Consider the following 27,100-nt stretch of genomic DNA (forward strand, 5'->3'; position numbering starts at 1 on the left):
AGGGGTGGTGAGCGCTCAGGCAGGGCTCTGCCCATCCTGGGGGCTGAAGAGAAGGTCTTCCCCCACTAAGGATGTAACTCCACAAGAATTAAGCTTGCTACAGAAAACTGCGAGGACAGACAAGCTAAAGATGAAGAGCTGGATGCAAGAAAATTAGAGAACTACGAGGTGGATGTTGGAAAAAACTGGGATAAATACCAGCTGAACTGGCACAGGGGAGGGTATCAGCCTCCCCTGGCAGCACAAGTGGTGCAGTGGCTGCTGCCCGCAGGCTGTGGGCAGCACGTCGGGGGGAGCCCCAGGGAGCCCTGCCATCCCTTTCCCTCCCTGTCGCCAGCCTCTCCAGCAGTGAGCCACTCTCATTCTGTGCCATTTGGTACCCAAAAAATGCCTGAGGGAGGAGGGAGGGAGCCAGGCTGTAGTCAGCTCCACAAGCACCAGCCACCTGGGCAGCCCCTGGGCAGGGAGGGTACCCGTAAATAATCCACGGAGAGGAGCGGTTGGCCTTACGGCTGCCTGGCCAGCCGTGCTGTCCCAGGTCAGGAGAGATTTCCTCATCTCTCCTGCAGTGGTAGGGATGGGCAGGAGTCACCTGCCTGGCCAAGGTCACCTGCATTATGCCTCCAGGTACCACCGGCACCACGTCTGCCAAGAAAAAAGCACTAGATCCATTCAGTGGAAATTATGAGGGTTTATACTACAAATCTCTGTTTAGGGCAGCGTTAGTCATCTGCTGTGGGTGTGATTCAAGACCAAAGTTAGCTGACCAAATTCCCTATATAGTCAAAAAAGAGACCAAGAAAGACGGGGGTGTGATCCAAAGTGCCTACGTTACATGCCTGAAGTAAAACAGCGTCAATACTGCCATTGTATACAGAGTGGTATTTTAGTTTCTGGCTGTACTGAATTTTCTGTGGAATCTGCAAAAGTAAAACAATCTTTTAATACTTCATCAAAGTAGTTTTCCTTTTTTCTGCCACCAGCAGGAGGTATCGCACATGTTTTGCTGGTATGCACTCACCACCAATAAACAGCACCATTTTGGCTACACTTACCAGGTGTTCTTGAAAGTTTCATGCAGAACCAATCCAAAAAACACGTCAGGAGTGGCATTTCTCTCCACCGCCTCCAAAGCAGGGCTGGCAAGAGTGCTGCAGGGCAGATCACAAAGAGGAGTTTTTCAGAGGCCTTAGAAATCCAGTGCAAATACACAGAAGTGAAAGAAATGGAGTGGGGACAGGGGAAAAAGAACAAGAGCCCTGTAAGAGTTCAGGACATGGTAAATCATGGGAATGAGGGAAACTCTGGGCAGTTACAGTCCCTGCACAGATGAAGGGAGCAGGAGCCTGGGAGATAAGAGTTAGGATTAGTGTAACACAAACGATGGAATAACTGAACCAAAAATGTATCTGCAGGGACATGGGTCATTTACTGCCAGCTGTCAAGGAACTGCGTAAGAAAGCGATGCTATCTTTAGTTACCCATCATCTGAGGAGGCAGAGAAAATGATGCAGTGATGCAGCAGAGCTGGAAAAGAGTAAACATCATAAAAAGTTCATCATTCAGGGTGGAAGGGGCAGACCAGCTAGCCTAACACTAATATTGCTGAAATAACAAACTATTCAATTTCTGAGCACTCCTAAGGTTATAAAGAGCACAGCCAAAACTCTGCTGCCAGTTATCTGATCAGATTTCTGAATTCCCTTGTTTCCTCCCCCATATCAATCATTTTGCCTTCACACTGTGCTTCAGATTCTGGTTCTTCTTCCCACCACATCACCATTAAGCCCACTTCCCCCTAACTGAAGATGCTTGCATGTTTATGTCAAACAGCTTATCCAGTGACACCATGATTTTCTATCTTTGGAATAACCAACAACATGTCTATTTCCATACACACTTTTGTGATTCCAAGTGATGCAATCTCCCAGTTAGCATCCATCAATTGTTCTTAAACAGATCCCTGGGACTATTTGTTATTGGCAATTACGTTTTGTTGGTCACATAAAAGTTGTGTGCCATTGTTTTCATTTCCTGACTGGAGGACAAGGCAAGTCATTTCAGTGCTAATATTAACACGGTGTGATTTTCCGTTTGCTTTTGCAAATACTTGTACCTGGCAGCTTTGAAATAATCATTCTTTGAACCAGTGTGGCAGTACGGTTCAGCTGACCTAACAATCATGACAGGCGCATGTAAATGGAAGGCAAAAATGGTTAAGCGTATTTCCTTAATTATATGCGCAAATATGAGTGGATTTTTGTTTAATACTGTTTACCCAGTTCTCCATCACAAGCGTTAGCCTGTTTTCCTATATGTGTGTTCTCTTCCTTTGTTCAGCTTCATTTCACGGTCGTTTCCTTTTCTTCCCGTATTCCTAAGCTCTCCTTCTCTATTCATTCCGCTACCTAGTGAGCCTTTCTCCTTCCTGAAATGGCTTATCCTTGGCAACACTTGAAGCAAATATTCTCTATTATGAACTCTGTTATTACTTGAAATCTAATCTCCTATTCGGCAAAGTTTGTTTGGGACATGTCTTGCTTTTCCCTCGGGATTTGTTTTGCACACTTTTTAGCAAAACATTTTACCTAGCTGTGAAAGACCTCAGCCAAAAATTATCTCCAAAATAGGACAGCAGCTACATTAATGAAATCAAAGATTGCAAAGAAAAGAAACTGTTATTAAAAGCAACGCAGCAAACCTGTTACACTGTCCATTCTGCTTTTGCATGGTTTGGAAGCCAGGCAGAAGGGCTGTCTGGTGTGTAACCAAATGATCCACGCTGCCACCTGGTTAACCGCTGCACAGCCTGGCTGGGTCTTTACAGTGGACTTGACATCTGCCCTCAGTGTAGCAGCAGCAGCCATGCCACTTTTTTGATGACTCCTAGCCACTCATCTGATGTGTCCACATCTGTGATCATTTTGTCCTTTTCACAGGGGTCTATCCTAAATCTGAGACAGGCAATTTTTCCTGGGTATTTTCTAGAAAAATTGCAAAGGGGAGTCTTAAGAGTTAAAGATTACTATAGAGGAAATGTCTCTCTTAGGAGAAGAGGTGTGACTTGCAGAATGAATGCCCTTCAGATAAACGCCAGTGTGATGAGCTATCAACATGCACTGCCTTTCTTCCTGGCATGCCCCACCCCAGCAGAATCCAGTTTTCTGCCCATACAACAAGTGAGAGCTTGTGGCATACTCTTCTTCATTCAAATGAGACACTCTCAAAATAAACTTTATGAGGCAAGCAAACCTCTGGTGTCATGCTACCAAAGGAGAAAGATCTGCACACACACCAGTAAAAAATTGCATTGTGACATACTTGCTGTTGACATGCAGCTAAAGGAACACACATCCACCAAATGGAAGGAAATAAAAATTAAATTACCCAGCAGTATTTATCTCCCTGTCCATTCAGTCATGCTCCTCCCCAGTTTTCTACCAATTCATTTACAGTGAATCACAATGCATATATATACTGTAACCAGCTCTAGTTATAGCTCCATTTTGGATTTTAGAGCTTGGCAAGGTAGATGTATTAAAATAATAGTCTGGTTTAAGCACAGTTTTCATACCCTCAGTGTCACAGTCACATTGAACTAGTGTCTGGGGATACAACATTATCTCTCTATATCTTTTATTATCTCTTGTTATAGCAAATTCAACACAGAGAAATATATGATAGACCTCATAATAGAAACTTGAGATAGCAATGCAGAACTCCGATCTCAATAATACAATAGGCACTTAGAAGATGCAAATTTGCCTTTTATTTCTTCAGGCAGGCGGTCGGCCGATGACTAGGGAGCCAGGCCAGGGCTCACAGGCCCACACCGAAATTTCCAGTTCAACCACAGCTTCCTGCATGACCTTACTCCAGCCACTTAATTAATCCTGTAGATCTGTTTACAGCTGGCAGAAGGAGAATGCATGCTTTCCCTATCAGAGAGTGATTATGAAGGTAAAATCCTTTAACTGCTATAAGGAATAAGAAGTTTTGAGGGCTCTGACGATTCATTTCACTACTGCATCTGCAGGCGCAGGATAGAGCAACGTGCTTGTGGTCAGGCAGACTCTCGTTTCAGGAAACGGTTGGATGTGCCGTTTTGGGTGGAGCTGCTGTGGATTTAGGGGTGACCTTACTCCCCAGTTGCTTGACGCTGTTTTCAAACCTGGGTGGTCGTGCCTATGCAGACACGGAGTTTAAGGAGAGCAGCCTGTAGAGCTTCAGAGCCAGGCTTTAAAATTAACAGTTTAATGATTAGTTAAACTGTTGCGCCATCTATGTTTAGACATGTCTGGTGTTAATACTGTGCTTAATCATCCCTGAAATGGAACAGCGCGGTATCTTTCACCAAAGTTCAAGTTCGGGGCCACAGGCATCCCTGCACCAACCACATCCGTGCAGCATGGGGGGTGACGCCCATGGGGCACCTTCCTTGCACTTTGGTTGTGTTCACATTTGGGCTGGTAAACTTGCCAGTCTGCTGACACTGTGATTGCCATGCAGATGCCTGGACCAACATCAGGGAAGGTCCACGAGGCTCCATGTCTGGCCATCTGCAAGAGAGGTACAATACGGCTTAGTCAACAAAGGTAAAGTTCATAGTAAAAGACTGAGGGAGCTCTGGCTGTAGCTGGCAGGAGACTCAGCTCGTCATTCCTCAAAACCAAGAGACACCCAAATGCATTTTTTTTCTCAAACCACTACCTTTCTCACCACTTGCTTTTTAAAGTGCCATGGTTTCATGTTCCCTTTTCTAAAGTGTCAGGCATCCCGAATTTTGGAAGTCCAGTTCTTTTCCTTACTGCCCCCTCCACACTGTCCTCCTCACAGATGAACTAGTATCACTGCAGTAAAGCTGAGCCAAAGATAAAGGAACCACTGCTGCAGCACTGTTATCGGCAGAGGTACATGCAGTCCTCCCAAACAGATGACTGCAGAGGGAGAAAGGGTTTCAGCAGAAGCAGTTTGGGTATTTCCTTCTCAGGAAAGCTTTCCACTGGGGGGTTTCACCCTAAAAAAGAGGTGATTCAGCTCATGCTACCTGTCAATGCCTCGTTTTAAATGTGCACAGAGTCTCTTACAGACATATACCACCCAAATGCCAAGGTAACCATTTGCAAATACAGTTGCTCCATTTGCACTCAGCAGAGTAGCTCGTTGTCTGAGGCAAGCAAAGGACTCTGCGTACACCCAGAAGTGCTTGTAAATACCATTCATGCATCTAGCTACCATTTTGCCTTCAAATTAGCAGGCTGAGTGTGAACCTGGCTCTGAATTCAGCGATTCTTTTGCTTTGCCTCTGATGCTGTGCCTTCAGCACTCTCCCCTTTGCCTTGTACACCCCTGCACACTGATAGCATCCCTTGGCAGTGCACTCGGAGCTCTTGATTATGACCATGGAAGTCATATCCCCCTCCCTATCACCCTGCAGTGACACCAGTGTGTTTTTGAGAGTAGTGACGAAAAGGAGAACAAAACATAAATCAAATTGGCTTCAGTGTGCTTCCTGATACAATGCAGCCTATTCACCAGTTGGCATCCAACACAGGCACCTCTTAGAAGAGAAGGTAAGAGCCAACTGAACCAGTCACCCGTCACTCCCCTGCTCCAGGAGGAGCTCTCCGCTCCTCTGTCTCACTCTCCTGCCAAATCTTTCTCTTGATTCCCAGCCACTTTTGCAACCAGCTTGATCTCACTGCTTCTCCTTCCTTCTCCATTTCCCAATGTTTAGGACAATCATGTAGACAAAGGAACACCTACTCCCAGATCTCAGCAGTGCCTCTGTTTCACGTGCAACAGCTTCTGGATAAAATCCAGCAGAAATATTTGGGACAGCAAAGAGATCCCTAGACCACATGCAAGCAGAAGCCGCAGCAGCTCCTGTGCAGAGCACTGCCCCACTCTAGGCCCCGTGAATGGTTAATACCAGGTGCCTCCAACCTGAGGCAGAAGCTGAACGGACATTTTCAAGATCACATCTTCAAACTTAGTCCTTAAATGGATCTGGGCTTGTCCTTGTACTTACCTCTCAGCTTCATAGTCTGCTGCCAAAGCAGTGCCCCTGCGGTTGAGAGCTCAAGTTGTAAACAAGGCAGATTTTCCAAGGGAGTTCCCCAGAGGTCCAAAAAGCTGTGAGATATCCAACCCTCGGTGCTTTCAGCTGTGTCCATTACTCAAACGTGGTACATTTCAAAGCGTATTTCAAAGAAGGCTATCGTCGTGGAAAGGTACTAAGTTGTTAATTAGATGCTGGTTACAGGGAGCAGGGGGAGTTTGGCAATCCATTAATGACTGCAGAATCACTCAGCAGCAACACATCCAAGGGAGCCTGGGAGATATATGAGCTGTTTATGAAAACTATTTTATTGTGAAAAGTGTTAAAGGCATCCTTTAAACTGCTCCTCCTTGGCAGGTTTTATTAGCAATTCATTTCTGTCACACCTCAGGTCAAGCTACTGTAGATCTTGCAGTGACTTTTTTTTAAAACATGTTTTTATTTAATTGGTGTCTCGAAGATTGTTTTGAGTCATGTCCATGCCCTGTGAGCGACTGTCTGGGTCCTATTCCAAGTTGGCCTCCACAATGAAGTGTGTAACTTAACTGTGTTCCACTTTGTGTAACTGCCATTACTAAAGGACCACTGCCACACACTGGCAAACTTTGAAATATATATTTTCCTAAAGTCCCACTGATGGTTTTTTCCATCCATCATCTCTGCTTCCCAAAGGATTTATGTGGAAACAAAATTTCTCTATTTTCTTAACCAGATTTATCCCTCTGCCCAATTGTATCAGAGATGCTGCACAATCTGCTCCGCAGGTGACATCAAGATTCATCACCACAAAAGCTGCTGGTAAGAGGAGAGGGCTGGCCATAGCACAGCAAACTGAGCATTTACACACAAATACTCTTGCAACAAATCAGCAATGACCAGGAAAGTCATAAGGGGAATGCTTCAACTGCTCTGACTTTCTGAAGGTCTCTGAGCGAGCAGTTGACGGTCTTCCATGTCCCATCAGCTTCTGAGAAAGTTCTGGTGCCATAACACAAGGACAGTTCCAGTTCAAAGGTAGCTTGCTACAGAAATCTCCCGCAGGCTTTCAGCACTCTCTCTGCACAACCGTTCCTGGGAACATGATTAAACTTGTCTTAAAGAAGGAGATGCTAACACAGGTTGGCAAGAAAAACATCACTCAGGCTTCAGGTTCAGCTTGTGCTGACACTTCTCAGGTATTAGAGAAGGCCAAATCCTGCACTGATTACTGGGTCAGATGGACAGGGCTGTGGTTTTTCTTCAGCATCTCAGCTCCATCATTTTGTTCTTCCCCCAGCTGGGCATTATCAGTGACACTCTGGTCTAAAACACAGACCCAAAATGATAATTCTGTTCTCTCTTTTACTACCTTTGGCAAATGGCTTACAGTCATGATTAAGAGGTTTGCTTTAATTGCTTTTGGTACCCTGGAGTGTCCTATTTACATGAGACTATTTTGCTTTACCAGTTTTCTAGCAGGACTTTTTCCTTCCCTGAAACTAATGTTCACGACCTTTCATCTTGCTTGTAAGAGTTCCTTGGAGCTGCCTGCTGGGTTCTGTGGTCTGCAGTAAAAGCCTGGCCCATACCTAGTGGAAGTTAACAGGACTGCAACAGACTTTATATCCATTTTGAAATATTGTCACTTCGAAATCTACTTTAAAACATTTTTGGGTGCATTCTGTAATAGCCCTGGAATTATTTTCTTCTTCTCAGGTGATCTCTTTGACGCTGGAGCCACTTCTTCGCCCTGCTTGGAAGACACTTCACCTGATTTTTAAAAGAATTTACAAGCTACAGTTCTCCCTTTCTCTGCAGACACTGATCAAACAGCACTGATTAGAGCGGTGCCTCACGTCTGATTAAACTGCCTCTCAGGTAGAAAACATTTCTTCTTTTGTAGCAGTATGTCAACACTGTTTAAGGCTGTTACTAATGAAGAGGAAAGCTGATGGGAAGAGCAGTTTCAGAAGTTACTATTATGCCCCAACAATTCCAGCCCAGCTGAGTCAGAGGCGGAGAGAGACCCCTCATGCCTGTGTCTTCCTGATTCAGTACAAGATATACCAAATAATGAATGGAATGAGCTCCTTAAAAAAGCTAGGACATAAGGTTTCTATTAATCACTCCCACAACCTTGCAATTATGAAAGTATATTTCATTTGACTAAAAAGCATCATTCCAGCCTTTCTTCTTTTTCATGTTTTACATGCCAAATCCTTGAGCTCTACTGACTTGCAACTCACCTGCCACAACTCTTTCATACACACATCACAAAAACTGATGCTGAAGCTGTGAGACATGTTTTTTTAAGCTAGACGATCACATGAAACTTTTGCCTAATAATTGTGGTCAGTTATAGCTGCTGTGATTTTGTTGCTGCTGTTGTTACAACATTTTTATGACAGCAAAAACCTTAATATAGAATCAACCCTTCAAGCATACAGAAGATTTGCTTTTGTATATCTTGTATTGGTCGCCATGCCTGCAATATATATTAGCAAAACATTTTTGCCTGTGTGCACTGCCTGCAACCAGAGGGCTGACCAGGGTACTATGGCAGAACTTTTACATCTAAATGATGCCCAAACCCCTCAGCTTCCACAATCACTTGTTGGAGTCACAGAGCTCACATGCCTGAACTCTGTGGGTGGGTGCTTTGGAACACAGGAGCAGACTGGAGGCTTCTTTTCCCCTCTGAATTCAGTAATTTCAAGTGGATACTCAATATTTTTCTGCAGCATGTATAGAAGACAAACAACACTCCTCTGCTGAAGACTGTCATTTTTCCTGCTTGGTTTTTCCCTTTTTTTTGCAAAGGTGGAGGTGAAAAGCAGCAGGTTTGTCTTTTCTGAAGTGTCTGGCCTTCATATGTTGTTGTACCAAGTGTCAGACACTAGAGCCCTTTTAAAGGAGAGGCTCCTGCGTGCTTTTTTGCTACATCTTGTTTGTGCCATGATTTCTAGGAGTTCACTCTCTTTTTGTACTATTCTTTTGTTCCTTATTTCTTTAAAGAATAATTTTAGTTGAAAGATTTTCTTTCATTTTTCACCAGTTTGTGATAATAGGTGGTTTGTGTAATAGGTTGCTTGATAATTAGAGCTGCATAGTAATTTGACAACATATGGAAAGTCCATTTATCTTAGAAATCCCTTTAACCTCAAAAGCCAACAGATCAGTGAGCAGTTTGTCATGCAGCATCAGCGTGACGGGACCCGATTTCCTTCAGTAGCACAGACTGCATTCAGAGCAGTTGGGATGCCAATGAGAGATGTGCATAAAGACCCAAAAAGCTTTGGCCCCCGAAACACTCTTAGACCAGGCACAAGCATCCTGTCGCACAGGTCCTGGTCACAGAAATGCCTTCTTTCACATGGCAACAGCACAGTTTTCTTGGCAGCATCACTTTTATGCTCAGTTTGATGAACTCCACCTGCCACAGTGATGTAAAGCTGAACATCCTTTCCCCGGCTCTTCTTGCTCAGTAGCCTTGACGCATAGCAGGAGAGCGTAGGCACAGCTCTCTGAACAGCCGTGGGTGTCAGCTTCCCTCAATAACCATGCCACGTGGCAGGAATAATCTCCTGCTTCTTGAGACATGAAGAGCTGATCTCCTTAGGTCCTTTGCAGAATGCATGTTACTGACACAGCCCAGCTTTCACAGGTTTGGGTTAACTGTGCAACCCTTGGTGCAAGAGCCCTCTGCCCCTGGTGTCACCTACCCATCCAGCTCCACAGGCAGAGATGGGAGACAGCTGCATCCTACCCAGAACATGCAGTTTTCCCATGTCCTGTGTAGAACCTGAAGCTGCTTACCCTGTTCCAGCTCTTCCTTAACACCTTCACCTCTCCTCCCATTTCACTCCATTTTACTATGGGATTTCTCGCTCTGTCCCTGAAAGCATCTGAAATCACTTATCAGAGGAAGGTGCTGGAATAAGTGTTCTGACCTGACACATCCTATTCAACATCATTATTGAATTTAGCAGTCGTACAACCTGCTTCAGTTCTGCGCTCTGCCTCTGCTGTCCACTTGCCTGCTGTGATAATTTCTAGTCCTTTTTGTAGTTTTATCCTTCTTACAGCAACCACTTTTCCTGTAAAGCTCAGAAATCCTCCTGTCTGTCTGTGCAGAAGACACTAAAATGCCAAATAACAAATTGTTGTTATGTGCTATGCTAGGACCATCCTTGGCATTTCCTGAGGCATTTTTGTGTCTGACTTTTAATTTACTATACTGAAAACTGCTTGAAGCAGAAAGCACATTTGTCCTTGCCTCTCACCTTGGCACCCAACACAGCACGAGCCCTTGTGTAAACATGAGGGGCTGTGTGTGGTAGGAGCACAATTTCTCACCTCCTTGTTTTGCAGCATGTGGCTCTCTGTACCCCGATCTCCCCACAGGTACTACCCAGCAGGCAGATGCAAGCCTCAAACTTCATTCAAAGATACCCCCTTTCTGCCCGAGTGAGATGGTATTTCCATAAAACTCCTCCTTGGAAGGGGCTTGTTTCTGTAGTACTTTTAAAATTTTGATGCTTTGCAATGAGATGCAGTTTCCTGGAGGGCAACGTGACTGCAGGTCCACCTTTCATCCCAACATGCCTTTGTGTAATGTTTAGAGGAGCCTCCTGCTTTTATTAGTCTGATCTTCATAACTCATCTGCAAAAGAGAGCTCTGCACAGCCAAACTCAATAGAAAATATTCCCCTGGGGAAACAGAAGTATTCTCCAGGCTTTGTGTTTATTTATAGCAGGCAGATGAAATGCATAAATTAGAAGGGTAGGTAGAGGCTCTGAAGAGTTTAAGCCAGCCAGGGTACTCACACGCTACATACATTTATTAAGGACAGTGTTTTTTTCCCAGGGAGCATTACTGTTTCACGTCTGACTTACACAGTTGTGGTAAAATACACGGTGGTGTTTGAAGGCGGTGGGACCCCTGTGAAACCCCTCACTTTGAGTGGTTCCCTGGTACTGGGAGATAACAGAGAGGAAATCCTGGAACAGACTGGGAGCTGAAAGAAAGCGCAGCTAAACATCACAAGATTTAACTGCTGTGAATAGGGAGTTTGTCTCCAAAAGAGTCACACGGGCCTTTATCCAAAGGAGATAGGGTTGGAGGTGATGGGGTTGTTTGGACTTTTCATCCTCTTTTGTCAGCACAAAGCTACCTTCTGCCTAGAGGCGTCCCCAATGAGCACCTGGGCTGCAGGCTGGAGGCTCATCAATAAATAAGTAATGCCTGTCAATACCGGCGCTCGCCCCTCGCCGCAGCAGGCTGGCGAGAGTGTGCCGAGGAGCCGAGGTCCCAGCGCTGGGAGCCAGCCGTGCTTCCACATGCGGCCCGCGGGTGAAATGGAAACCAGACGGGAACCTCTCCAGCCCCACTGGGCTCGCCTTCCACCCGGTCTGCAATTAATTAAGACTGAAGGGGAGGTTTTGAATAACCCCTTTGTGGAACAAAATACACACAGTCAAAACCCAGCTGACAAACACAACAAAACTGACTTCATGGTTTCTTATGAGAAAACCATTAATGGCTAGAGAAATGAAGAAACACTTTGTTCAAGTCACTGGTGTGAATGCAGCATATTCAGATTACAAAGCAGTCCTGCCCTGCTATAATAAATATCATATAGCTTTATCCACGGGTAACCAGGTATTTAAAAGCCAGGAATAACACATTAGGTTTTAAGTTAGCGTACAGTACCTACTATTACATTTTCACGGAGTTCACTCACAAAGAGTCAGTGCTTCAACAGCAGCCGATGCCTCCAACGCAGCAAGAAACAATGGGGCGGTCACCCAATACCCACCAACATGCCTCTGGCTTGCTTTCAGCTCTTTGCCCATGCCCTCCTCCTGTGTCAGCGCCCAAGGGAGAGAGGGGCTGCGTGCTAAAATGTTTAATAAAGAAAGATCTCCTTTACCTTGGCGTCATGTCGCCTTCTTTTCCACAGTGGCGTACATTAGAGCCTGCTGATGAACAGCGGCAGGTTGCTCAAACAGTCAGGCAGGAAGAAGTAGGGAAAAAGGACTGTATTTGGGGAAAACATTTACAGTCTCCAGACCTTAGCTGGGGTGCAATTTAATGGTGTGTGTTATGTGGCAGGTCAGAGCAAAGGCTGTAACAGGCTCCTCTCCCTGTACAGGCTGTGAAAGCAGTACTCACCCCCTGTTTTACTGCACTCACTACAAGCCCTTCATGACTTTAGATATACAGAAATGTTAGAAATTTTCTGAAGATGAGATTTTAATTTGAAAGAGACCACTGAAAAGCTAACAGGGTAATTAGCCAGACCAAAGCAGCACATTTCCTAAAGAACACAGACACCCGTGGTTTCCACTCTTCTCTCCCTAGTGCAGGCTTGGTCTTTAGGTCATTTAATATGGATGGTAACAGCTGCCACCCTTGGGCTAGGTGGGAGCGTAGCAGGGCCATTACTCCTCCTCTAATGTACAAGATACTTTATTTCAGTGACTTGCCTCCTCAAGCACTTGCTCAAATTGCAATTAATGCACAAATTTCCTTCTACTAAGGTTTCTCTTCTTTCTTTATAACTTGCCACACCTCCAGCCAGAGCTCTCCTTCTTCTCCCTGCTACCTTTGGGTCTGAGTTTCACACTGTGACTTTCTGCTTTCATCCATGGGATGAGCAACCCCTTTTTCCAGTCCAGTGACTTCTTTAGGCCCTTCGGGAAATACCAAGGAACAGGTTGTTTCTTTGCACCCCACTTTGACCAAACCACAGGCCTTTTCTTAAATATCTGCTCTGGCAACCACCACACCACAGGAGCTGTCTCCTCCCTGGCTCTGACCCCAGCTCCTTTGGGTAGATCATTACATCATCCTCTATTATAACCCACCGAATGCAAGGACTACTCAGCATCTTACCTCGTGCTGTAATTTCTTGTGTATAGTGTGAGTCAACAGGACACATGTAGCCCTGAGAAAGACCAAAGAAACTGCCACATTTACACACGCAAAACTTTAAAAAGTTTCTGAATAGATCTGCCAGCTGGATCACACATTTTATGATCTTCACAAAATAAGCCGAGTGATATTTCTGCCTAAGGTTTGTAAGTGATACCCGCACATTAAATTTCTCATCAAGCCATCTTCAACACAACAAAAAGGATAAGCTGTGTTTGCTCTGCTCAAACTTCACAGAGCAGAATTTCCCTTTTACCAAGAGAGACCAGCACTGAGCATTTTGCTCAAAAACCTAGATGGGCAGAGCTAGGAACAGATGGGGAAAGGGGGGTACAACTGAAAATTAAACCTCAAGTAGTTTAATTATGTCCTCCAGTAACTATACTCAGAGTCATTTGGACTTTTTTCTATCACAGATTTGTTAAAAGATCAACCACTTCATTAAGAAGACAATAACAATGTCTGTTCCAAAGTAAACCTATTTTTCCACTGAAGGATGCATTGCTTTCTAGAGCTCACTGTCCCCACAAACCAGGAGAATGAAACCAAGAAGGAGAGGGACAAATCTAATAAAAATGTGACAGGTAGAAAAAGAGGGGAGAAAAATAAACAGCTCTTTAACTGATAAATCTATCATAAGACACTGTAACCTCTGCAAAAAATTAATAGCTTTGCTCTGATCAATCATTATGCATAGGCAGCTGTTGGAGACTGACCCAGGATAAAAACAGACTCTAACTTAATCACTTCATGGAGAAAAATGCTGGATAAGGACTATTTTTTAAAGTCACTGGTTTTGAGGTGATCACCATAAGATGCTTTAACAAAATCACTCTCAGAAAGTAAAAAGGTGAGTAGAAGTTGCCAAAAATCAGAAGCTCGTCTAAAGTCTCAAATACAAGACCATTTCAAATTAGTATTAGTACACAGATTTATTGAGGTCATTGCGACAGGCAAAGTTTTAGTCAACAGCTTGTTCTTTCTCTGTGTCATGTTCTTTCTCCACTCTTATTTTTTTTAAAGACAAGCCCACACATCGATTTTGTCCAAAGTACCACCAATAGCACATAAATATTGTTTACATTTCTATAAATGGAACAGTTTATTACAGCAATTTCTGTGTGATTGTTGCTCTGCGCAAGAATGTTTTCAATGTCAAAGCAAGAAGGCTGCTGAAATCCTGCTTGAAAGCATTTTCTATTGTCCATGGAGTGTGAAAAGAAAAAGCCTATGTTTCTTAGCATTTTAACGACTTGATAGAGTACTGAAGCTTAGGTCTGAACACACAGCAAAGTACGATGACTTTGCCCATTCGAAGCCACATGAAAGCATGGGGTCATCAAAGAAAGAGCTCCTGAAAACCCTGCATTAAAAGAGATTAACAAGGTCATGAGAGGATTCAGCTGCCTGTGGCAGGCCACTCCTTGGGCCTGGAGGCTCTGCATCATACCAAGCACCCATTCAGGGACCACATTCACTCATCTGACAGTTCATCTTGGATTAATTTTGGATAGCTGTAACAAACTTCTCTGCAAACTCCAGCAGTCTCCAAACTGCAGTGTCAAAACTCAACCAGACAAGCGCTTGAGCCATCTGGCTTTGCAACTACCCAGAGTGAGATGTGGGGACAGGGCTAGGGGCCTCCAGAGATCCCTTCCAAGCCAAATCTTTCCACGATTCAATGAAAACATTGCATTTTTTCTATTGAATCCATTAACATTTGACCCCCATTCAAAGTGAGTTTCCATTATGCTGAAATCTTTTTTTTTTTCAAATCAACCCTAGAAAATTGTCTCTTGGTCCTACCTGTAAAAAAGAGGAATACAAGATTTGACAATTTAGTTTAACTAAACACCTGCTGCCTTATTATAATGGAGAGAGAAGTATTGTGAATTACATGCAACTCTAAAAATAGCAAAGGACTGAAGAAAACCCATAAGAAATCCTCTGTGTACAATTTCTGAGAAATACAATCATTATCAGGCTAGAAATGTTAGCTGTCAACTAAATGCGACTTGGGTACATACAGGAAAAAACAACTCAGAACATATTCCTCCAAGTATCTAAAGATGAAATTTCCACACCTTTGAGCACTGAATCATACTGTACTTCCATTTACCAAGCTCGTATTCACTTCAGTAGTCAAGTATGCTCAGGAAGTGCTTATTTAAAATGAAAGGAGCTTTTGCTAGACAGGCAAACAGCAGGATAAAATGCTATCATTTTGCAACTTGCCAGTAGAGCAGAATGAGGTGGACTGGAGACCATAATGAACATAGCATCAATGGAAAAAGCAACAGCGAACTTGAGTCTTTGGCCATGATTTTCTGCTTTGGTGTATTGCTTTGGGTTTTTTTTTAAGAGCCTCTGCAACAGAAATACATTCAGAGATATGTTATTTTGACCACCCTTGGTAAATTAAAGCACGCTATACTCATATTTACACTTAGATATCACAATAGACCATGTGCTGGTTTCCACCTGTCCATAATCTGCTCAATATTAAATCAAATTCATGTCAGACATACAAACGTAAATAATTCAATCTCTCCCACAAGGTGTTAAACATGGGTAAGTTGTTTTTGGTTTTAGCACAACTAATCTCATAGCTTCCTCACTGTTAGGCATTCCAACTCCCTCTGAAGTGATGATAAAAGCACCTCTTTCCAGCAGACACTGCCTCCCGCTTTGCCCTGGCCTGGGTGGGTGGCAGAACATCAATCCTATTTCTGGGGTTTGTTTCATAACTACAGATACTGTAGCAACAGGCTACAAAATGCTTCAGGCATAACTGCCATGGGACAGGTTAGGCACACGGTAGAATATAAGCAAGGGAAAAGGATCTCGTGCCTGGAAAGCCTCTAGGCTTTTCTCCTATTATCTCTCTTCCTAATGAAAGGTATTCCTTCTCCTTACCAGTGTCCCTGCACCATGCCTACGGCACTCTTAGGATGACAGGATTATTTGTCATGTCACTATTAAATCAGGGGGTGCTGGCACCGAGTGACTCACAGAGCAGGGCTCAGCAGCGCGGTGGCTCTGAGGATGCCCACCCATACCCCCCTCTGCCCCCGCTTCCTCACTGGGAAGAGGGAGCAGAGCATGGGTTTCCTCTGCAACATGCTTGCAGGTCTCTGGATAGAGAATGCCTTCAGTTGCCCTGAGCACCAGCTGCTTAGCAGTCAGGTTTGAAATACTGTATTTTCCAGATTTAAATCTGAAAGCAAATCTGGTTTTATAACATGCTCAGGCATCAGGAATGACATACATGCTGCAAAGACCCTCCTTAGCAGATTAAACCAACAGGACAGATAAATGTATGTATTATTCAATTCTGTTATTCATCTACAATACCAGATGAGAAAATTAATTCATTTACTAAACAGCAGTTTACATCCCTTACAATTTTTGAAAGATTGGGGGAGGAGGGGGCAGGGAGAAGATCAACCTCTACTTATGCAACTCTCTTGTCAGCATATTACTGCCATCTAGCATTAAAACAGAAATGAAAACACTTTCTTACTGAGTGTCAGTACAGCAAAGAGGAATCCCAAGGCTCGCCAAGGGTTCGAACGCAGTCAGTGAACTCTGCCAGCTCAAGGCTATGAACCGAGTCGGGTGATGTCCCGCGTTTGCCTCCATCTGATCACCCACACCAGGAGCAGGCTCAGCAGAGACACAGCTGAGCAGGACACGGCGACATGCCACCACAACATGCCAACCTTGTGCAACTGCTGTCAGATGTTACTGTCACCTTGCGAGCACTGGGAGGACTGATGTCCCCAGGGCTGCCACTGTGGCTGGACTAAAACAGGATGGCCAAGGCTCCCCAATTCCCAGGCCAAGCCTGCTGCTCTATCACCCCTTAAATACCCATCATGTCTCAACTTTCAATCACCCCACCATTAAGCAGACACCCCACTGCTAGGATCCACACTGCATTTCTGAAAGGGGCTGCAAAGACATCAGGCTTCTGCCACTTTTTACAAGCAAATACTGTCTGGGCACTGCATGTTGCACTTATGTGTGCTTCCTGCAGACTGAAACACTGAAGTGAAGCAGGCTGTTTAAATCAGCCACTCTATAAGTAAAAAAGAAGAAGATCAGAGGACATTGCAAGAAGATCTGGTTTACACAGTCCAGGTCTTCCCTCTTTCTCTGAGATAAATACTGTGATCCTGAGAGCTGTGATGTCTCGGTTACTGAAACTCTCAAACACTTACCAAGCATTTGGATCAATTTTCTTCCACATTACAAGAGGGAGGAAAAGAGGAGATGTTGCCTTGCCTTTTTTTTCTCCCACATCTCAAAGTAACCTTTTAAAATCAAGTAGAATTACTTTCATATGTCTCTTAATTTTTCAACATCAAATCTATGTGAATTCTGCTAATCCACACAAAAAAGCAACACACCCTTCCCAGGTTCCTATAATGGACTTGTTATCCATTTTAAACCCAAATGCATCCATCTGGAGGTACCTGCTGTCTCTATTTTCAGGGAGAATGATGAATAAAGCCAGTTATTAAGATTTTATTCCTTATTTCACAAACATGAGACCAGATTCCCTCAAGGAGACAATAATCTTCCCATTGTACATCTCACTGAGCAAATTACAACCTTGACATAAAACAGGAAGACATAAAACCATCTCATAGAGGGAATGAGATCCTTCTGGTCCCCTGTTTGTGGGATAAAGCAACCAACCTATCTCATTTCATGTTACCTGGAGATTTTGACAGCAGAGCCTTCAATGGAGGGAGAGCAACAAATCGTGCTGGATGAACCACCCCATCCTGAAGTCAGTGTCTAAAATAGCTGGGACTAATCACTCTCTGGAAGTTCCCCGGCTCTCTCCATTGACTAGAGAGGGGTTTTCATGTGAGGCATCATCGTAAACAACAGCCTTTTGTTGCAACAGCACAGTCCCATTCAAGACACTACCAAAACACCCATTTACTGACTAGAGGGTTTCACCCCATGTTGTTAGGGAAGCTGTGGTTTTATGTCACAGCCAGTCCTGAAGGAGGGTTGGATGGCCACACTGCTGGAGAAACTCCTGCTGGGCTCCAGCTCAAAGAGCTGCTCATCAAGAGGTTCCCCTGCAACCTGATGGCCAAAGAGGCACTTTCCTCATCCTTTTATGGGTATATTCTGCACTTCCCATTGACTTCCCCCAGGCTTTCCTTTCTAGGCAGGCTGTGTGATGCTCGCACCACCCATGAGCTCAGCGGCAGCGTGGTCTTTCAGCATGCAGGGAAGAGAGAGAAATGCCAACCAGAAGAGTTGCTCCACTGTTGGGCAGAGATGCTGATGGAAGAAAAGCAAGAGGACTACAAGAAATGCTTACCCCATTCACACAGCTTGCACTTGCTGCCTTTTTCAGGCATACAGGGATAGGGTTGTAGCTAATCAGAAAATCCGTGCAGAAATCTCTATTTCTTCTGGAGAGCAGACACCTCCCTCTGGTAACACAGTGGGAAAATTCCAGAAAGAGTGGGGCCACAGGTGGGATACTCCAGGTGCCCAAGCTCAGATGGCTCTGTCAGCTGCTTTGCAGAAGCTTGTGCTTTGTATTCAGGGAAAAAATGAGGAAAAAAAAAAAAGGCATATTCAATCAGAAACACCTGTTTCCCACAGGACCACAAAATCCCCAGGGCCATTCTCCCTCACAGAAGCCGTAGCTCATTAGCAGGGACAGCCAGCCTTGCAAAGAGCATTTGAAAACACATTAGCAGATGTAACAGCAGGCTGTTAAAATGTTTAAAAAACACATCCATAAAGGTGCTGGTTATTCGAGATTGTTCATAAAATAAAAAATAACTCCACTCCCAAAGTCCATGAGCTTCATTGAACTTGCTGAACACAATCCTCTGCCTCCTCCAGGTGCACCACGCCACACTCTGTGGGGAAAGCAAAATGTGCAGCACACCGCAGCGTGTGGGGAAGCCCAAACCAGCGACTTTGGCAGCAGAGTATGTGTGCAGAGGCAGGTAAACAGTAGAGACAGAAAAAACATCTCCTATTCTGCTCCCAGTTTGACCAAGAAGCAACTGGTAGTAGCACTTGTCCTGAACCTTCCCTTTGTTTTTTCTTTCTGCTTGCTTTGCTTTTTAATGAAATGTGTTGCAGGTATGTCAGCGGAGTTTGGATTGCACCACAACCAAAGCACCAGCACCGTGGAGGGATTTCCCCGGGGCAATGGTCAAACCTGGAGGGGAAGAGCCCCTCCCCAGTGCCGGTGTTGGGGGATACGCTTCCCCAGCTTGCCTCTCTCTGGCAGTTTAGTCCTTCATGCAGTGCAGTGCACAAGGGGCTTCTGTCAGGCTGGTAGAGAAGGTGACCCACCTTCGTCTCCTCCAGAAATTGTGACCATGATGACCTCTCCCCAGCCCACAGTGCAGGGTGCCCACAGGCAGCCCTTATTCCTCCTCTGCCTGAACTCCCAAAGCTCCTCAACCCACATCATGGTGATATTTCCCACTGCCTTGCCCCCAAGATACCAGGTTTCCCCTGGCACACCTCTGGCCAGCTCTGCTGCCCTCTCTCCACCACCCAGGCCTCTTCCTCAGTGACCCCACACAGCCCATTCAGCCCCCTCACCATGCCTGTACCCCTTGGGGCTCCCCCAAAGCCTCATTAAGGAAACCACAAAGTAGCACAAACCCTTTCCTGGGGTGCCCCAGCATCAATCCCCCTTGCTGGGACGCAGCACCCAGCTTGGATGCTGAAAACTCCTGTGGTTCAATGGCCCATGGAGGCATTGACCTGCAAACAGGCAGTGCCAGTCACTCCCCTTGCAGAGGAAAACCCTGAAAATGCCACCTCTTAGGGGGTCTACCTAGGCAGCTAATGAAATATTCAAGGATTTTTTTTTAAAATACTTTGAGGAATGACACTGCTCTATATACCTGTCCCCACTTCCCTGCCAGGTTTATTTTTGCCTTGAATTATATTATCTTTTGGGGGATTGTTCACTCCCAGGAAGACTGTCCTTAAAGGAAAAAATTGTGCAGTGAGAGAGACTAGACCAAGACCCACCTGTAACGGAACAGCATACTCACCACTTTATCAGCTTTTAAAAGCAACGCATGTTTGAGAAAAACAGAAAATAAGAGACTTTTTTTTTTTTTTTTAAGAGCTAGAAGAATTGAGCAACAATTAAGTCAGCCTGGCTAACACTGTTCTCCAGAAAGCATCAGAAATTATATAAAACCAGAAACCAGACAGACCCCCTTTACCGCTAAACCTGCAAACACTTGCACACCAGTAACCTGATTTGTGACAAGTCTCACTTGGGAAGTTTCCAGCAAATGCAAAAGATTATGCGTGTAAATGATCCAGTGTAAAACAAGTATACTACTAGGTATCACTCACTGAAACATCATAACACCTGTAATGTGAAACACTACATCACAGAGCATCCCAACAAGATACCCACTGACAGATGAGCTTTCCTGATGGCTGTATTCTCTGAGAGACACAGGAATTGTTTTCTGCTGCCTGTTATTATGACAAATATCTTCTCTGTAGGGGAAAGCTTATTAAAGTAAATTCCCAAGGCAAAGACAGGACATGGAAACCAAACAGAGAAGCAGAAAAACAGAAGAATGGAAGAATCCTCAGCTACACAATGAGCAATGGATGCCACAAGCACCACTGGCCTCAGGAGGTCCATGCAAACCCCGCTCCCATCACACCAGTAAGTAATTGACAGCACCCAGGACAGGCCCTCAAAGCGCTGGGCCAGCAGAGGAGACGCACACAGGGAGGTCTGCAGCTGGCATGGGACACACTCACACTCCCTTCAGAGTGGTATGGAGCACTTGGGGCATCTCAGTCGCAGGCCATATGCAAGCCCAGACCCAAAGAGAGCAGGGGATTTGTCTAGTAAGAAGTTGAAAGAGGAAGAAGAAGGAAAAAAAAGAGATAAAGAACAATCACAGACAACTTGCATACAAGATAAAGTAGGCTTTAAATAAAAAAGAGATATATAATTGAATAATAATTCTGTAGTCAGATTTTGGGAATTACATGAAATGTTGCTATTTGTGTAAATAAAAAGAGAGTGGTAGAATAGTTTCCCAAGAAAGGGAAGCATGGACTGACTGCAGATGACAAGAGTTTATTTTCTAGATACAGCCTGATGATAAAGAAAGTAGATGTAGTGGAAAGAGTATCACACTGATTTGGGTCTCTCTCCTCGTACTTGCTCACTGGCAAATAAGGAAAATATTACGATTTAGCTCAACACAGGCACTTCAGTTTAGACATACGGTGGCAATCTGTGAAAAAAAAGGGCGAGTGACGTGTGTGCTTGTGAACTGCAGGAGAAAGAGCCGTTCAGCAAGACACAGGAGAAGCAGCCACATTACACACTGGCATCAGATGCCAATTCCGTCACCAAACTGGTAAGCACGGAGTCAGAAGTCACACCTGAGCCCTTACACTTTCACCAACAGCCAGAGGCTGTGCTCCTCCAGTTAGTGTGGTGTCCTGCACAATGCTCCATGCCAAAAATAAAATGATTTTTTTTCTAAAGTTTGTCCAGCTGTGCACAGCATAAAACTTTCCAGGAAGACATTTGGTAGAGAGGAATACTGTAACCTCATTCACATCATTTAAGGCCTCTGTTCCTTTCCCGTCCAAATAATATGTGTACAACTTTTAAACTGGTTAAAAGGAGTTAAATGGAAAAAAATAAAGGAAGGAAAAAACTCACCCCCAAAACACTTGGTGAAACTTTAGCAACCCTGCTAAAATGAAGACATGCATGTCTTTGTTTCAAGCCATTTACTGGGTCCATTGGGTTCTATGGATTATTGTAGCACCCAAATTTTTCCAGAAATGTCAGACAAGTTTACCACAGAAATTAAGCTGTCTACCATCTGTAAAAGATTTGCCCAAGAGTTTCCCTAATGTTTTTTCCCCCCTGAAATACATTTAACTTAATTCTTTCAATATTTTGCCTATCATTCAAGTCCATACACATTAAGTATTGTAGAGCTGGCTAGATTTTTGAGGGCAACTTTTCCTTCTAAGGATTAGTTGTGCACTAGTGCACTGAAATTTTATATACAGAGTAACACTCTGAATATGAATTATTTCTTGAGAAACACTGTGCCTATTCTTGGGAATGGAGAAGTAAAAACTTTACTAGGAATTTCAGCCAAGGAGCTGAGATTAACACCCTTTATTCTCCTCCCAAATGGTGAGTTATTTTCAGAATACTAGACCAGGCTCGAGCTTAATGTCTCCATCACACTGTATAAAAGAGCCCTACAAGTAAATATGCGCACTCAGCCAGTGACAATGAAAGACATGGATCTGAATTCTTGAGCACGTTGAAGAAAGTTTTAAGTTTTCTCAGCAACATTTAGTGTACCTTGCAGTCCAAGTAAAACAGCGGTTAGGAAAGCTGAAGGGTATTCTTTATGTTTCCCCTCCTTCTAGATTGCATATAAACTGGTTGTTCCCAACTGCCTAACACTGGTGGGTGTTCTCACTTTTCACTATGGAAACTATATTTTTTATGTAACTCTCTAAAGACAGATTGCTTATGTGACAAATAATCAACCAGTCTACAACACAATATTTCCTCTCCCTGTGCATTTATGTTTTTATTGCAACTTTTGTTCTTCCATCATATACCCAAATACTGAGTCTCCTAAAATAATCTCGGAAAACGTAATCCATTAACAATTAAAAGGCAGGACAGTTGGGGGCACAACCTTGTTCTTGTCACATAGATGTGGCGTTCCCTTTGGAGCCTGATTTTGGCAGAGTTGAGAACAATTTAATGCTGCTTCTGTGACTCTGCAGAAGCATAAGATAAGGTCAAGCCTTAGAAGAACTGAGAATGAGGATCAGCGTTTTAACACCACCCAATAGATGACTATGTAACTGAGCGGCAATTACGAAAAGAAACAGCTCAATCCCTCAACCTGGGTTCGGTGTTGGGCCTTTGAAATCCTTGAGTGACAAGATCTATCTGTAAAATATAAAATGCTCCTTTGCTGTTGAAAGCACATACTGGATTTTAGGACAGTGATTCTGTGTGGTTAAAAACCATCCATCAGCCTCAGTGATTGTATAGCTGATGCTTCACATTCATAAAACAATGTAACGCTCTTGGTTTCTTCTTTCAGTTTCTTTTTTTCTGTTTCTGAATTTCATCTGAATGACGAAGCCCTTTGGACATGTCCATTTCCTAGGAAAGCACCCAAAACCACAAAAAGAGCTGATCACGGATGAGTAGTGATGCACATGACTGGTCCCACCACACTCGCTGGGAACACCAAGGCAGCAAAACACTGTGCACAGTCCTTGAGCCGGGGCTAAAAACCCAAGCGCCAGGCAGCAGCACTCGCAAACCCTCCCAGCTGAGGGGCTCCTCTTCCTTCTTCATGTCCCCCAGTCCAGTCGCATGCCATCAGTCCACACCTCTCTGCAAAGCACATCCTATCCTCCTCCTGCTCCAGGGCTGCCACCTCCACTGTCCTCCACAGCTGCAAGGTGGAACCCCCCCACCATCCTCCTGTGCCAGCCCAAAGGACTTGTCTTCAGGCTGGCTGTGCTTGGCTGCCATGGGCTGGCACAGTCCTGGCCCTGCTAGCCAAGCCTGCCGGCCGCCAAGGTCAGGCAGCCAGACTGCTCTCTCTTCGGAGCCATCACTCATCACATCTCTGGCAGATTTACTGTCACTGATCCCCGTACCATGAGGTAGCGTCTCTGACTCGCAGGTCAGGTGCCACAGCCATACAGGATGGCAAACGTTAGGGTTTGGGGTTTTTTTTTTACAGGCTGCGTTTCAACGCAGTGAAGAGAGAAGCATGACTGATGTTTATTTTCAACTGGGATGTTGAAAGTCACCCAAACAATACATCGAGTGCTATTCGGCTAAGCCTCAGTATTGGCTGTATCAAATACACATGCTTCATGCTGCGCCTGTCCACTGCTGCTGTATTTACTCCTAGGGTTGTAGTACAAATTCTGGTGGAAGAAGAACTGACACAGATGCCAAAAAGTTGCACTGATTTAAACTGTTTGCTCTCTCTATATAGAAAGGCAAATTTACAGCACTAAAATGAGATGTCTCTCCACCCCACTTTACACACGCTTCTGAAAATATTGCTGCTAGTCAAAATAGCATATGTTAGGCACTAAAAAATAATAATAATCAACAGTGTGGAACACATTCCTTCCATTAAAATTTTTTTACAGCCCATGGGCCCAGTTCTGCTCACACCAAATAGGGGACACACAAAAATACAGCAAAACCATCAGAGAGGCCATAAGCCCCCAGCAGCCCTGCAGAGGAGCCCAGGCTCTGGAGGTGAGACGTGGCAAGCACCCCCATTTCCCAGGCTTAGCAGCAGGGCTGAAAAAGGAAGAGGTAGCCAGGACCATCACTGAGAGGAGGCCCGTACCTCAGGGCAGGCAGGGCCATGCACCCTCACACCCCCAGAGCCACCTCATTCCCACTACCAGCTGTCTCTCATCCTAGAAAGGTGCAAGGGGCACAAGCGATGCCTGAACTGCTGGCCTCCCCCTTCCCGGGGCAAGGGTGGAGGGTTGAAAACGCCAGCGTAACCTTTTCTGGGGCTGGGAGTCCACACCCTCGCTTGGATGCCTACCCCTCCCCCTGGCAGCAGCCTCAAAGCTGCGGGGACTAAAGCATCCCTCTGCTGCATGCATCCTCTTGGCTCTGCCCTCTCCTCTCTAAACTATGTGGGTGCAGAATACAAAAGCCCAAGCAATTCCTTAGCAAGCCTCTCTAACACCCAAAAACTTCAGTGATAATATTTCTGAGATAGTTTGGCCATAGCTTTCCACCAGGTCACTGCTAGAGTATTCAACCCAGGCAGCAAGGACTGGATCAATTCTCACAGATCAGGCTCAGACCCCTGTGGCTGCAGCCCCTGTGCACCCTCTTCTTCCATTCACTCATTTGCTCATTCACTTGTTCGTTAGTGAACACGGGGCTTCCTTTTCTTAGTCACTTTTTACAAGTTACTTCTTAAAAGTATCCCACACCTCCCCAGGGGCCCATTGCCGGCAGCCGGCAGCCACCAGCGCACCACTGGCAGCCTCCCCGGCAAGCCCAGCCATGATTCGCTGAAGGCGGATGGCTCTGCTCGGCACCAGAGCTGCATCCACAAGCCCGGAGCTATCTCCGCTGGGGCCCCATCACAGCCCTGCGGGGATTGGGAAAGTGGCCGGCTGGCCCTCACTCGTTTTCAGGGGCACTGTGGACATCCAGTCTCTGCTGCTCGCTTGGCAGCAGCGTAAATAGCTCCACAGGAGACAGTACATAACAATATGTGGTGTGATACAAGTCTACTAGGCTCCCTTGGTGCTGTTTGTCCTTCTCTCCTAACAGCTGAAAATCCTTCAGAAAAAAAAAAAAAAGAAAAAAAAAAGATCCTTAATAGCACTTTTATTAAAGCAACTCTGGCTCATACATCACTTTAACTTGTGTAAGGAGGTACTGTGACCAGAAGCCACAGAAACACAACCAAGAGCAAAACAAAAGTTTTAAAAATATAGGTTCAGAACCGTTTTCTCCTTATGATTTCTCCTGTCCTTGTCTCACAGAGCCCCTCTGAGTGAGTTCAGCTCTTCTTCCCTGTCAGGACAGGCTACTAAACACATCATCTGTGCCGAGACATCCACGGTCACCTTCCTCCTGGTTTGTGAAAGCCAACTGTGTTCTTAAGGATCCCCTTCAAAAGGTTCTACTGAGGAGGCATGATGAGTAGCACACTTCCAGGATCAGGTTTACCTTCTCCCAGGGGTGCCGTTCCCCTTAGACGCTTTCTGCCCAAAAGACCAGAGCACGCCCTCCCTGGTTTTCCCAAATTTTTCACTCACTTGCAAATGTTGGAAGGAACAATTCAACAACTGTGCAACAGGCTTGCCCGTTTCTTACAGTTTGGTTTCACTAACAGTTAAGTGCAACTGTTACATCCTTGTATCCAAGGTCAGATGACCCCTGAGTCACTTTCCTTCCCTTGCCCTTGTTCATGCTCATATTATTTGTTGTTGGCACACAACTTGTGCTTTAGTCTAGTGTGCAAAATACAGAAGGGCTACACAAATGCAGAGTTCCACCTGCCATATCTCAGACCAGACCCCTTCTTGCAAGAGTCGCTCCTTCAGCTCTGTGGAGCCACCCGCCTTCATCTCCACCACAGGTCCCAGTTCAGCAAAGCATTCAGACTGTGCTTATATGAAACAGCAGCTAGGGAAGACAGGGGGAGAGGGAGGGACCCTAGGGGAGCAAGGAACCATGGAGTTACCACGAAGGCTGTCCTCTTAAAAACAGAGGGAAACAATCAGGGGAAAATTAAGATAAACCACCTTGTCTGAGGGTCTGTAGGGAAAAGCGGTGTGTACAGCACAAAGCGTCTGGTCAACAAAAGCTGAAGATCAGCTGCTGATCCTGCCCTTCGCATTAGACCTTCTTCTGGTTTGAAGTGTCCTGGCCAGAAAATCCAACTGCAATGGCTGGCTCTCCCTGACTCTCCTCCGCTCTGTCTGCACTCTGTCATTTTAATGGACTTCTGCTCTCTGTCTATATATATATATCCTGCGTATGAATTTCCTGATTCCCTAGACAGCTACATTCTGCCACAGCCTTCAGCGGTCTCTGCTAACAGCCCTGGCCACTAGGCTAGTTGCTCCAAAGTTCTCATCACACCTGGAAAAGCAACAACCAGAAGTCCTGAACTCAAGGCAACCTCTGCAGGTGCCAACACCCCTGCCAAACCTAGAAGCACAGCACCCACCAGGAGAAAAGCTGGTGCTGAAAATTACCTTTTGCGACTTCAACTCAGAGTTCATTCTTCGTGCCCACTACAAAATGTGCTCAGCAGGTGCAGGACTGTTTTGCCTGTGTGGTGTGAGGGCAGCGGTTACATCCTCAGGCATCAAGATACATCCTATCGCAGTGGGCCCCGAGGTGGTTTCCTTGTTAGTTTTCTTTTTCTACTCACTGCACACCTTACGCACTTGGAAGACACTAAATAAGCTGTAAGCATTTCCCAGATTTTACTGTTATGCCATTTGTATGTGTATTTTGCTCTGCATCTAAATTTGTGGGACATTTGGGTTAAATATCAAAT

The 27,100-nt window shown here is 45.0% G+C and overlaps 1 long non-coding RNA gene across 1 annotated transcript in view; it reads right to left on the reverse strand.

Annotated features, from left to right (window-relative positions):
* Positions 1-27,100, reverse strand: part of LOC141939162 (uncharacterized) — a 55,459-nt gene that overhangs the window by 23,180 nt on the left and 5,179 nt on the right. The window contains exon 2 of the long non-coding RNA XR_012627490.1: positions 1,056-1,151. This is a non-coding gene — a long non-coding RNA (uncharacterized LOC141939162). The remainder of the gene's footprint in view (positions 1-1,055; positions 1,152-27,100) is intronic.

The sequence above is a fragment of the Strix uralensis genome, chromosome 2 (assembly GCF_047716275.1).
Source record: "Strix uralensis isolate ZFMK-TIS-50842 chromosome 2, bStrUra1, whole genome shotgun sequence".
In the NCBI taxonomy this organism is placed as follows: domain Eukaryota; kingdom Metazoa; phylum Chordata; class Aves; order Strigiformes; family Strigidae; genus Strix; species Strix uralensis.